Source organism: Triturus cristatus, chromosome 9 (genome assembly GCF_964204655.1).
Source record: "Triturus cristatus chromosome 9, aTriCri1.1, whole genome shotgun sequence".
NCBI lineage: Eukaryota > Metazoa > Chordata > Amphibia > Caudata > Salamandridae > Triturus > Triturus cristatus.
Window position 1 is genome coordinate 37,904,803 of NC_140592.1, and position 12,231 is coordinate 37,917,033.

Sequence of the window (12,231 nt, forward strand, 5' to 3'; positions counted from 1 at the left end):
CAGCCGTGCAAGCTCTCAACAGACACTGAGCAAGTGCAGCATATGAAGCAGCCGTGCAAGCTCTCAACACACACAGAGCAAGTGCAGCATATGAAGCAGCCTGGCAAGCTCTCAACAGACACTGAGCAAGTGCAGCATATGAAGCAGCCGTGCAAGCTCTCAACACACACAGAGCAAGTGCAGCATATGAAGCAGCCGTGCAAGCTCTCAACAGACACTGAGCAAGTGCAGCATATGAAGCAGCCGTGCAAGCTCTCAACACACACAGAGCAAGTGCAGCATATGAAGCAGCCGTGCAAGCTCTCAACAGACACTGAGCAAGTGCAGCATATGAAGCAGCCGTGCAAGCTCTCAACACACACAGAGCAAGTGCAGCATATGAAGCAGCAGTGCAAGCCTCCCTTACACACAGAGCAAGTACAGGATACACAGCAGCACTGCATGCCTCAGTCACACACAGAACAGCCACAGCATGTGCAGCAGGAACAGTGCAAGCTTCTATTGCACTCAGAGCAAATATAATTTGTTCAGCAGCTGCGAAGGCTTCCATTGCACCCTGAGCAAGTACAGCATACAGAGCAGGAGTACAAGCTTCACAGACACACACAGCAGATGTTTGATGTAAGGTAGCAGCAGCACAGCCTTCCATGGCTCACTGAGCTGGTACAGCATTGGCCGCAGTGCAAGCTTCACATGCACACAGCAGGTGCATCATGTGTAACAAGAGCACAGCCTTCAAATGCACACTGAGCAGATACAGCATTGGCATCAGTGCAAGCTTCACACACACAAGCACAGCAGACGCAGCATGTGCAGCAACAGTGCAGCCTTCCAATGCACACCTAGCAGGTACAGTATTGGCGACAGTGCAAGCTTCTTACACACACACACACACAGCAGAGGCATTATGTGCAGCAACAGTGCAGCCTTCCAATGCACACCAAGCAGATACAGTATTGGCAGTAGTGCAATCTTCACACACACACAGCAGAGGCATGATGTGCAGCAACAGTGCAGCCTTCCAATGCACACCAAACAGATACAGTATTGGCAGCAGTGCAAGCTTCACACACGCACAGCAGGTGCGGTAGCAGCAGCATAGTCTTCTGTTGCACACTGAGCAGGTACAGCATTAGCAGCAGTGGAAGCTTCACACACACACAAGCACAGCAGACACAGCATGTGCAGCAGGAGCACATCCTTCCAATGCACACTAGCAGGTACAGAACTGGCAGCAGTGCAAGCTTCACACACACACACAACAGCAGGGGCATCATGTGAAGAAGCAGTGCAGCCTTCCATTGCACACTGAGCAGGTACAGCACTGGCAGCAGTGCAAGCTTCACACACACACACAACAGCAGGGGCATCATGTGCAGAAGAAGCGCAGCCTTCCATTGCACACCGAGCAGGTAAAGCACTGGCAGCAGTGCAAGCTTCACACACACAACAACAGGGGCATCAATTGCAGAAGCAGCGCAGCCTTCCATTGCACACTGAGCAGGTAAAGCACTGGCAACAGTGCAAGCTTCACACACACACACACACACACAACAGCAGGGGCATCATGTGCAGAAGTAGCGCAGCCTTCCATTGCACACCGAGCAGGTACAGCACTGGCAGCAGTGCAAGCTTCACACACAACAGCAGGGGCATCATGTGCAGAAGCAGCACAGCCTTCCATTGCACACCAAGCAGGTAAAGCACTGGCAGAAGTGCAAGCTTCACACACACACACAACAGCAGGGGCATCATGTGCAGAAGCAGCGCAGCCTTCCATTGCACACCGAGCAGGTACAACACTGGCAGCAGTGCAAGCTTCACACACACACACACAACAGCAGGGGCATCATGTGCAGAAGCAGAGCAGCCTTCCATTTCACACCAAGCAGGTAAAGCACTGGCAGCAGTGCAAGCTTCACACAGACACACACATAGCAGAGGCATCATGTGCAGCAACAGCGCAGTCTTCCATGGCACACTAAGCAGTTGTAGCGTTTGCACAAACCATAATGGGCTTGGATGAGGAGTAGGTTTTGGTAAATAATGATATATATTATTCATATTCCATAATCCTCAAAGCACCTGGTAAAAATCCCTCGATTAGGAAGAAACCTGACAGAAAAGTGAATGGAACACTCTAGCAAGGAGTTTTCAGCTGTTTCCAGAATGACTACTGAGGTGGTTCCAACTTTGTATCTTTTTATGACAAATGCACAGACATAGCATTCATTTGTAAAGCGCACGTTCATGCACAAGGGTGTTGGTGCTGAATAACAGATGTTCCTTGTTATCCAACTCAATGGTACACATTTTATCGACCTCAGAAGGATGAAAAGCTCAGTGGACCCATTGGGATTTGAACCTTTGACCATGCGGTCAAACACAGGCCACGATGCCTCGTTAGTCCACTAAGCCACCAGACCGGCATCACAGACATCCCCCAGTTGATGGAGTTTATAAATAAAAGTGAACGAACAATCCTGTAAAAGGTGCGTTTTGTCAGAAAGTCCGTCCTCAGCAGAATACTTTGAGATTTACTTCTAGATTTGAAGCAAATTTCTGATGTTTGTGGGATTCATCAAACATTCCTAGAGAATTGTATATCACAATATCAAGGTTAAAAATACAGACCTGCAACATTATTATTAAAATTAAAATTATTATTATTATTTCAGGTCCCTATTATGTCAACCATGATTCTGTGGCCCCCGCCTTCCTGGAGTCTCCTTCAAAGCAGGGACACATGCAGCTTCTTCGCAATTAAACACCAATCAAATGAAAAATTAGATTGTGTGCATATTTAAACATGTGACTCTGCAGTACAACAGCACTTTAAACAAGCATTCGAAATGCAATCGGTTTTGCATTTTCTTGAGTTAGAGCTATTGGCATAGCTCAACAGCTACCCGACAGAAATTGCCACTTTGCAGGTGCAGAGCATTGCTCCGTGAAATGACCTAAAAGCCTAAAACGATGTTGATAGCCTAAAAAATAAAAAGGCAGATCAGGATGACCAGGAGGAACCGGGGGCATACTTTGATGGCCAACGCAAGCAAACAATGAGTAAAATCGCCTGTGCCTGACCAAAGCATGCAAAGGCGGGAGAATCAGACCCAATGTACCAATAAAAAACCTGTATTTCTAAGTGGCACAACAACGAACAAATGGCAATTCATGGGCATGCCAAAATGCAGATAGAGGAGATAACAACAGGTCTTGCAGACAGCGCATGCGCGCTGCCTAGGCTTGACCTAAAAACTCGCTCTTTTATTCAAGACGATATGGGAACACCCCCTAAAGTATCTAAGGATGTAAGAACCCTCAGAATGACCATGGACTCCAAGCTATCAACGAATGCCCAAGTGGACAAATTAGTAAGTTCAAGCTTCATTACTATGAAAACTCTGCAACCCATTTTCCCCCACATGCAATTTCCACACAAGGTCCATGCTACTATCTCTCTTGTTCTGTCTAAACTTCATTACACCAATAGCCTCTACCACGAATCACCTTTAACAACTATGAAAAGACTTCAACGGATTCAGAACTCGGCTGCCAGACTACTCTAACATATAAAGCTGCACGCCCATATCTCCCCTGCCTTGAAAGCCCTGCATTGGTAACCAGTTGCCTGAAGATCCACTTTCAAGCTGCCTTGTATCACCCACAAGGCAATACATCGGACGGGACGGCTCTTCATCAGGAATAAAATCACCAAATACATTCAACAAAGGAACCTCTGCTCTATATTGGCACCTCGCCTCAAAATCCCACCATACAAGGGAAAAACCATAGGTGACACATCCGTCTCTGTTCATGCATCCAAACTATGAAACTCTTTACTCCCAAACTTAAAATCCACAGATAACTACCTTATCTTCAGAAGCCTACTCAAGAGTTGGCTCTTCCCTACATAACCGCCATACTCAAACATAAATATACAGCATATCCCTGGGTATATAGGGCCATATGTAGGAAGGCAAATTGCGATCGCAAATGCTGAAATTCGCCGAATTTCGGCGTTTGCGATCGCAATTTGGGCAGTGTGCTATGTAGCACACAAAAACCCACAAGCAAAATAAGGAATCGCAAAATTTGCGATTCCTTATTTTGCTAATGCATTTAATGAATCCCAAATTGCGATTCCTTAAATGCAATGTAGGAAACACCCAAGTTGTGCAATTTTGGCTAAAGGAACCGCATATTACCACCAACCTCAGGTTGGTGGTAATTTGCGATTTCCTTGAAAAATGCACTTTTTTGCATTTTTCAAAGTGCCATGTGGCGCACATACATGCCCTTAGGGCATGTATGTGCGTCACATGTGCACACATGTTTATTTCAGGGGTGCAAAAGGGTGTCCTATTGACACCCTTGCAACCTTGAAATTGCATTCTCAATTTGCGATTTTCTAATTGAGAATCGCAAATTGAGAATGTCTTCCTATTCATTCCTATGGGCCTTCTAGCCCATAGGAATGAATGGCAAGGTATTCCTTATTTGCGAATCTCAATTTGGGATTCGCAAATAAGGAATAGGTGGGAATCGCAAAATATTTTGCTAATCCTACCTACATTCCGTTTTGCAATTCTCTAATTGCGATTCCCTAAAAATTGCAATTAGAGAATCGCAAAACACGTTGTACGTACATATGGCCCATAATCATTTATTTGGACTTATATTTGTACCTATATATGTGTATTCCTTTGTATAAATGTGTATAATAATCATGTTTATAAACATATACAGATACCCTTTAGGTCTGCTTAACAAATGTACATTTTATGGTTCTATTATTCTATGCTTAACATGTACATAGGTCACTTCATCGTTTGCATGTAAGTTACTTGATTAGATGCTTCTGTTTCTCTGTTTATTGATCCATCACAATATGCATATCTTATCATAACTCTGTATCTACAATTGCTTCACCATTGAATTACTGAAAGATAACCAAAAAAGAAAAAAACATTTAGCTTAAAGTACAGCAACACTTGAAAGTCTGAGTTTATTAAATACAACTTAAATCCTGATATATTACCTCCCTTATACATATATACCTTCCATGTACTTATGTATCTATATATTTATAACTTTACTACTACTGTAAAAATAAAATTTAAATAAAATATAAAAACAAATCAAAAAGTGAACATCTCCAAAGCACCTCCCTGTTTCCCACCGTATACCTCTCTTAATAGACCCTCTGCCTCCACTCGGACTCATCCCAAACCCCATACTACTACTATGATCCCCGAATTAACCCTTTCTAGACTCTTCCCTACTCTACCCCTCCTTGAATCATCTCATACCTCTCCCACTACAGAGATCTCTCAAGCAAGCCTTTCTAAACCCTTCCCTCACATAGCCCTCCTAGATTCATCCGATACCTCATCTTTCTCCCTAATCCACTTCTAGATACGTTTCCCCCTCCATCTCTCCTTTACTCACCCCAAACCTCCTCCTACTGCTATAATCTCCAAATGAACACTTTTCAGACCCTTCCCTCTTCTATCCCTCCACTTTCCTTTTCAATCCAACAGACTCACGTGTCCACTGCCCAAACAAATTCATATTTCACTATACTAATCCATCATTAATCCTTTTTGGGGTCTGGAGTAGCGGGCTACTCGCCAAAAAGTGCTTTGATGCCTCGTCAGGGGTAGTAAGCGCTACATAAATACAATTACAAAAGATAAATAGTTCTTCTCTTGAGAGACCCTTTCCCTCAGAGGTTATGGGGTTACCGCTCCCTCCCATTCTGACCCTGGTTGCGGATTTACCGCCGCTTGTCACAGTAGTGGTTTTCCGACCTTGTCTGAACAGGCCGTTTGTGGGTGTTTTCCACCCTCCTGTGACGCTCCTTTCCTGCCCCTGGCAGAGTTGCTCTCATGAATTTGTAGATATTTTTGCAATGCCAAATACACATTTTGTAAACTCCACGTGTGGTTTTCACTCATAAACCTGCCTGCTTGCACACCCTGGTTGTACTTACTGGCACTAGTGGCCCAGCTCTAGTGAAGGTCACACCTGGGCTGTGACGGGTCGCACTGATCTCCCAGTGAGCTGATTCTGGACTGGACTGAGCAGGACACTGATTTTCATTCTCTGTTCTTGCTAGGTTGCTTCCGGCTGAGAGACAGACCAGCGCTACACAGGCTTCTCGGAGCTGCTGCGTGACAGAGCCTCAGACGCGAGAGAGCGACCCAGCGGCCGAGATTCGCACATTGTGAGGGAAGGGCCCAACCATCCTCTGTCGGCACAGAGGGAAAAAGGTAAGTGTGGCACATTTCCATACAATTACTATTTTTTTACTCAATTTTTATTTTTTCTGTGGGGTGACGTCAGAACTGATCAATGCATTGTTTTTCAATCACTGTCCAAGTACACATTTTCTCGGCTTTCTAACAGGGCACGAGTCGGGGGTACACGCAGGTGGATGGCGTCCACCCACTGTTTTCACAGGACAAGAAGTTGGGCCCCACTGAAAAAGATGCCGCTGAATTCGTCCCGGTGTAATATCCAAACACCGCGACACTTTCAGCAGCGCCTGCGCGTTGTTATCTGCTTTCGATCCGCAACAACCTGCAGGCGGGGAGGGGGCTCTCTTATGTCTGACTCTTGCTGAGCCCATAACAAAGGCCGAATCTGAGGGGTCATCAGGCCTCCTTTTGTTGGAGTCTCCTGGCTGGCAGCATACTACCCCTGAGGAGGAGATGTAATCATTTAAATATCACTATGTTTTCTTTTAAAGCACTATGGCTAGAGGAAGCTTTACGCTGACAAAAGGCAACAATGGTTTCTGTGAAGCTTGCAAAAGTGTGAATCTTCTGCCGAAGTCAATCTGCTCACATGTGCTCAAGATAGACCTGCTAAACATATATGTGAGGGCTTAAGATCTGATGTCACTTTTTGTGATGCCACTTCCTGTGATGTCATGCACTGTGATGTCACGTGCCGTGATGCCGACTTGTGCCCTGCTTTCTAACAAACATTTGTGGGAGCAGGGAGTGACCAAAATTGAGAGGGTGAATTTGGGCTTTTTTTTTACCCATACAGGTCCGCCATGCCAGCCTTCACCCCGTTGAGGGTGTCCTGGCACAGCGGTGGAGACTTGACTTCATGTACTGACGCAGACAGGCACCTAGGCAGACCACGCGCACTGCATGCTTTGTGTCACGCCCTTGGCGTTAGGAGGCACGCCCTTCCTATTACTTCAAATGTTCCTCTCAGCACTTCCTGTCACGTGACAGTGAGAGTTGATCTGGCAATCCATTCCATACCTTTAGACATTTAAGGGAGCTAAGGCTCTGTCCAGTGGCCAGACCTAAAAATGCACACTACCAGCAAGTCTTGTTTTTCACTCAGCATGTGACGCTGTAAAACAGGAAACAATAACCGGCTTGAGAATTACCAAATCGTTGGTTTTGCAGAAATCAGGAAAGTTATTTGTTAACACCAGGATGTGAGAGTTGGTGCCTCGGACGCTCTGCTCAAGTTGATTTCAAGGACGTCCCGTGGGTTTGTGAGCTGCAGGCGGGTTGAAAATAAATGCAGGCATGTTGCTATGTAGGTATCAAAAGGGCGGATCTCCAAGTACATTTTCTCTTATGTTTCAATCAATCGGGGTATTATAAGCGCACTACTTACCCGTGAGGGTCTCAAAGTGCTGAGAGGGGGAGGGGGGGGTCAGCAGATCTGTTACCCGAAGAGCCAGGTCTTGAGAGTCTTACTGAAGGTGTTCAGGGAGGGGGGGGGCGTCTGATGTCTTCCGGGAGCTCGTTCTAGATCTTGTCCGCAATGTGGGAGAAGGATCTTCCACCTGCTCTGGCTCTGTGGATGCGTGGGGTTTCAGCCATTGCGAGGCTGGAAGATTTGAGCTTCCTTTTGGGTACGTGGAAGTTGATTCTGTTGTTGAGGTATTCGGGTCCGGCGTTGTGCAGGCATTTGTAGGCGTGGGTAAGGATTTTGAAGATGACTCCTTTCTCCATGGGGAGCCAGTGAAGCCTTCGTAGGTGTTGGTTGATGTGTTCGTGCCGGGGGATGCCGAGGACGAGTCTGGCGGCGGTTTTCTGTATTGTCTGGAGTTTGCGGAGTAGGGACTTGTTTATGCCGGCGTAGAGCGCATTTCCATAGTCCAGTCTGCTGGTGATGAGTGCGTGGTTGACTGTCTTGCTTGACTCAGGGGGGATCCACTTGAAAGTTTTGCGGAGGGTGTTGAAGCAGCCGGAGGTGACGCCGTTGACCTGTCGGTTCATGGTGAGTGATGAGTCTAGTACTATGCCGTGGTTTTTGGCGTGGTCCACGGGGGTCGGTGGGCTTCCGAGGGCCGACGGCCACCAGGTGTTGTCCCATGCTGAGGGGGTGGTTCCAAGGACAAGGACGTCAGTTTTCTTGGCCTTAAGTTTCAGGCAGCTGTTGGTCATCCAGAGTGCGACGTCTTGCATTTCTTTCTGGAAGTTGAGTCTGGTGGTGGTGGGGTCTTTGGTGAGGGAGAGGATGAGTTGGGTGTCGTCAGCGTATGATATGATGTTGAGGCGGTGTTGTCAGACGTGGTGGCGAGAGGGGCAATGTAGACGTTGAAGGGTGTTAAAATTTGACCCGGCGCCAGTAAAACTGCAAATTCAGAGTGCAGTCAGTTTTGTGAATTTGTGCACAAATTGATCTTGTGTATTTGAGTGAGCGCTTCAAGGCAGAGCTCCTGGAAGCGGGAGGTACTCCCAGAAAGTAGGTCAGTTAGTACTAAGCTCTGATAATAAGCTGCTTAGATGCTAGGTGCTGGCAGCGCGCTGCTGCTTTCTGCCTGGTGGTGAGGCGTGAGCACTTCACCATGGATGCCTGTGTTGATTACTGGGTAGGTCCAGTGACATCAGCGTGGTGATGCAAGCCCTGTCCTGCTCTGGGTCATGCTCCGCATGGCTGGTCTGTATGGTCATCTAAAAAGCAGAAACTGCTCCTACCTGAGAACCAGGGAATCCAGACCCCTGGTTTCTCATGTGACCCCACATAGCTCTGCATGTCCTGCTGTAGGGAGAGACCCCCGAGACCCAACGCACTAGGGCCTTATCTAGAGCTTTGCGGACAGGGTACTCTGTCTGCCAAACCCTTGGTCTGCCCGCTTCATTAACCCCTTCGGTGCCACGCCCTTTCCCCCTCCTGTGCCGGGCGTTTCCCACGCGGGTGGGTTTCATGACGAGATAGTCTCGTCATGGGCACAGCGCGACCGTGCTCCATGACGAGACTATCTCGTCATGGGCACAGAAGAGGTTAAGAGTCGAGACAATCACAAGTATTCTGTTGATGGAACCTCGGTTGGCTCCGTCAGCGGAACACTTCCTCCAAATGCCCGAGGAAGTAGGGGCTGTCAGAGGAAGGACATTGCACTGCTTGCCCTATTTAGGGTGGACGGTGTAAAGTCTTTTGTTTTCTATCCATTCATCCTTCTGAGATCGATGAAATAAGTACTATTGAGTTGTTTAATAATTGACATCTATTACTCAGTGCCAAGATACATTTGGGTGAACTTGCACTTTACAAATACACGTGTTATGTTATCTTATCCGTCAGAACCATAAAGAAAACGGCAGTAAGGGACTGGAAAAAAACACAATAATGACACCTACACCCCCCAGGAGAAAGCCCCCAGGGAGAGGGCACCATTAGTGTACTATTTTTCAAACACAAACCTGCCGAGGGTTTGGCACTGGGAGTTAGTTTCTGAGAAACAAGTTTCATGGCTGGTTCCAGTCAATGGAAAGGGTTGTCTGCAGGGCGACTATTAACTCTAAATCTGGCAGGCGAAGGTCTCGGGGAATACTTTCCTCTGCCATCCTGACAAGTAAACTCCATCTGCCAAACTGTAAATCTGGCATTATGACCTTAGGATGCCCTTCCATCAGAGGTGGGAAGAGAAGGTGACCCCAAGGTTCACTCTGGTCCTGTGAGAATGCGCCAACAACAGCCTTTCCCCCCTTCTGCAGATTCCAGAGCTGGCAGGACCCACCACATCCTCAGGGGAGTAGCTTCAGGGGAGGTGTTTGGGGTGGCACACCCCTCTGATAAATCTATTCTCTTGTATATAGTTGGGTACAGGTGGTTTCAGTCGGGTCTGGTGAGGAGTCTGTTGAGTTTACTTGGGAGTTTTACATACACACACAGACAAAAATACACACATACACACTGTGTCATGCCCTGTCTCTGTTTTAAAGGTCTTAACATTTTGGTCATATTACAAACATATTGTGTTTTAAGTGCCCCTTACAATAATCATTCTGCTCCCTTTCCAATGCCCCTTTAACTCCTTTCCTGCACTGCTTCTCCTATAATGTATTTTAACAGGATATACTAGCATTGTTGTTGGAAAATCTAAAACTCGCACCCCCCAGTCTTACTGACCAAGCTACACCCCTGCACATCCTTCTAGTCAACCCATGTGTAAACCCAGTGTCACTGACCAAGCTAGGCCCCGCACATCCTTCTTGTCAGCCCCAGTGTAAACCTGACGCTCACCCCCGTCTCACTGACCAACCATGTGTAAACCTGACAGCGTGCACTACCACTCACTCCTTGCATTGTAGGTTTGGCACTAGTGTGGGCATAGTCGGAGCGACTGCCTTCTGATTGGTGGCATCTCACCTCCGCCCTTCCCTGTGATTAGAAGGTGAGCGGTGGGAGGCGGGAGCATGAAGGAGGAAGGATCCATTCCCTCAACCAATGGAGGCTACTGTGTGAAAATATCTGTGTTGTGAACCGGGAGTGACAGCAGGGGGCGTTGTTTGTCCTCTGTGTCCCTGAAGGCTCCTCTGTTTATTGGGTGACGGGGAAAGATCACCACAAACATACACAGTACATTCCTATTCTCCTAGGCCTGCATTTGTACTTATATGGAGTTCAGAGTTTAAAATACCCAATCCCTCCCCCACCCCACCCTCCCACTGCGAAACAGCAGTTATTACTGGTGCACTTAAATGCTCTTGTTGTGTCATCGTTGAAAGGATGAAAGGCGGAGTTGTCCGCTTGTGTTCTCCTGGGTACTCAGGTTGCATCAAGTTGAACTGCAAAGCTTTTCTGCTGAGACTGGAGCTTGTTTCCAGCAGTGACAATGAGATCTACTAGCAGCTTCCTCCCCTCCGTCACACCCCAGCTGTCCTACAGGGGTGGGAGCCTGTCACCTGCAGGGGGAGGAGCTCTTCCAAGAACCGAGGTGTCCTACTGTGATGGGAATATGTGCCTTGAAGGACACGTGCCCCTCCCCGCAGAAGGCACGTGGCCCCCATTGCCTTTCTAACCAGCACTAGGAAGCGCGAACCACGTACATCTGCTACATGTGCCTTGACCTGACGTTCTATCTCATCGATGGAGGTTACACTGGCCTCTCAGCATCAGCCTAATTTGCATTGGATTTTCTGATCTACTGGATAAACAAGGATCTCTGTGCTGGACAATCCGCACCTGTAGAGATCCTACAGGGATCTAACCTATAAACCGACAGCTGCACAATGCTCTGTAACGTGTGCAAGTCACTGATCTGTTACCAGCTTGTCATGCTGCTGGTACTGGCGATCAGTGCATTTTATGCGTCCTGCTACATGAATGTTTCAATGTTGGAATAATAGTGCACAGGATTGTGAGGTGTGTCGTGTGAACTCTGACGGTCTCAGTAGAGACCGCTGTGAACGGTGTAGCATGGAATAGATGTGCTTTATGAGAGTTCTGCACATCTCAGTGTTGGAATAATGAATGCTTGCTTCCTCCCTCTGCGCATGCTACGTAAGATCTGCAAGTGGCTACCCTACACTCGAGACGCACCGTGACACAAGCCCTCATCACCAGCTGGCTGGACTATGGCAATGCCCTGTACGTAGGAATCGCCGCACAGCTTCTTCAGAGACGTCAGACCATACAGAACGCCACAGCCAGACTCATTCTCGGCCTTCCCCGATGAACCCACATCACTTCCCACTTCAGGAAACTCCACTAGCTCCCCATACAAAACTGGTGGCAATTCAAGCTCCTCTACACAACCAAGGACCCGTCTACATTAACCATCACATGAACTTCCACCAACCATCAAGAAGACTACGCTCCGCCTCCCTTTCACTTGCCCACACTCCCCGCCTCTACTGAAGCAGAAGTGGAGGAGGCTCCTTCTCCCGCATCACAGCAAAGACCTGGAGCAGCCTCCCCACGCACCTCTGGACCATCACCTCACTTCCGGAGTTCCAAATG

General features: G+C 47.6%; 1 protein-coding gene across 1 annotated transcript in view; it reads left to right on the forward strand.

Annotated features, from left to right (window-relative positions):
• The window catches only part of LOC146797324 (G protein-coupled receptor 22-like), a 1,041,243-nt gene that overhangs the window by 886,148 nt on the left and 142,864 nt on the right, over positions 1 to 12,231 (forward strand). Inside the window, exon 4 of the mRNA XM_085624334.1 lies at positions 6,125 to 6,278. The gene's annotated coding sequence lies outside the window, so the exon portion shown is untranslated. The remainder of the gene's footprint in view (positions 1 to 6,124; positions 6,279 to 12,231) is intronic.